The following is a 1,906-nucleotide window of genomic DNA, read 5'->3' as shown; positions in this document are numbered from 1 at the left end:
CCTTAGATCCGAGGAAGCGAGAGATAGGGGAAAGGACGCCCTGGGAGAGAAACAGGGAAAGGAGAAGAAAGCCCTGAAAAAGAAAAGCCTTTATCCGGTAAAGGAGTTAGAGGCTTTGGGGCTTGATAGTTCAGAAACAGACGAGCTTAGCCCCTTTGAGGAAGAGGATTTAGAAGATGAGGCAGCTCGCTATGAAGAAGAAAGATACCACCCAGATGAACGATGAGCTAACAGCTTGGGTAAAAGACAGAAGAAAGTGGGAGGTGGAAACCATGAGGTTTCCCGGCCTATAAGCCCCAGCGCCCCTCCACTTTATATGGAAAGATTTCACTCAGATTCCTTCCTCACTAAAGATGAACAGAAAAAGATACAGCAGGCATTTCTGGTATTTGAGGCTGCCGATGGAGGCCGTGTTCATGCACCAGTAGAATATATTCAAATTAAGGAACTTGCCGAGTTGGTCCTTAACTACGGAGTTAGTGCCAATTTCACTATTTATCAAGTCAAGAGGCTTGCCACCCTGGCCATGACTCCAGGAGACTGGCAGACAACAGTGAAGGCTGCGCTCCCTAATATGGGACAATATATGGAATGGAAAGCCTTGTGGTATGACGCCTCTCAGGCACAGGCCAAAGTCGATACCATTGCTGAAGGCGATCAGAGAGATTGGCCTGTTAACAGGACAAGGGCAGTATGCCAATAATCAAACAAATTATAACTGGGGAGCATAAACTCAAATCTCGGCTGCCGCCATTAAAGCGTGGAAGGCACTTTCCAGGAAGGGAGAGTCTGGGGGACACTTAACAAGAATTATACAAGGCCCCCAGGAGCCATTCTCAGACTTCGTGGCTAGGATGACAGAGGCAGCAGGCAGGATCTTTGGAGACCCTGAACAGGCAATGCCTTTAGTGGAGCAGTTGGTCTATGAACAAGCCACACAGGAATGCAGCGCAGCTATTACACCTAGAAAGAGCAAAGGGTTACAGGACTGGCTGAGAGTTTGCCGAGAACTTGGAGGCCCGCTTACTAATGCCAGCCTCGCGGCTGCTATCCTACAGGGCCAAAAGCGCTCAAGTACAGGTGATCGCAGGGTCTGCTATAACTGTGGCAAACCAGGACATCTGAAAAAAGAGTGTCAGGCCCTCACAAAGAGGAGAGCACCAGGACTGTGTACTAAGTGTGGGAAAGGCTATCATTGGGCCAGTGAGTGTCGCTCAGTTAAAGATCTCAGAGGCAGGCTTATTCAGCCCGGACCTTCCCAGGCAGAAGGGGGTGAAAACACTCCAAAAAACGGGTATCTGGGCCCCAAGTCTCAGGGCCCCAAAATATATGGGACTCTAGCTCACAGCAAATGGACACCACGGTCTGCAGAGCTACAGAAAGCTCAACAGGAGTGGACCTCTGTTCCACCACCCAATTCATGCTAATGCCACAGATGGGTGTACAACCTGTCCCCATTGACTACAAAGGCCCCTTACCCATGGGAAGTGGCGGCCTTATTTTGGGTCGATCCTCCTTAACCTTAAAGGGACTTATTGTTCACCCTGGAATAATAGATCAAGATTACATGGGAGAACATCAAGTTCTCTGCTCTTGCCCTCAAGGCGTTTTTTCCATCTCCTCAGGTGACAGGATTGCTCAATTGATTATCCTTCCAAGTTTACATTATCATTTTCCTTCTTCCGGGGTCCCTAGAGACACTGTGAAGTTTGGCTCTTACGGGACGGATTCTGCTTATTTAATGATGGACTTTAATTCCAGACCCTCTTTAGAGTTGAATATAGAAGGGAAAACTTTTACAGGGGATTCTAGATACAGGGGCTGATAAGAGTATTATCTCCTCCAGCTGGTGGCCTAAGGCATGGCCTGTTATTCAATCATCCCATTCCTTACAAGGACTAGGGTA

The 1,906-nt window shown here is 48.3% G+C and overlaps 1 pseudogene; it reads left to right on the top strand.

The window, feature by feature from the left end:
• The first annotated feature begins 316 nt into the window (after positions 1 to 316).
• On the top strand, positions 317 to 1,030 carry LOC148003644 (igE-binding protein pseudogene; annotated as a pseudogene).
• The last annotated feature ends 876 nt before the right edge of the window (positions 1,031 to 1,906 follow it).

Source organism: Rattus norvegicus, chromosome 9, assembly GCF_021556685.1.
Source record: "Rattus norvegicus strain SHRSP/BbbUtx chromosome 9, alternate assembly SHRSP_T2T, whole genome shotgun sequence".
NCBI lineage: Eukaryota > Metazoa > Chordata > Mammalia > Rodentia > Muridae > Rattus > Rattus norvegicus.
Note: the sequence above shows the minus strand (reverse complement) of the source record. Positions and strands in the feature narration are given on the sequence as shown.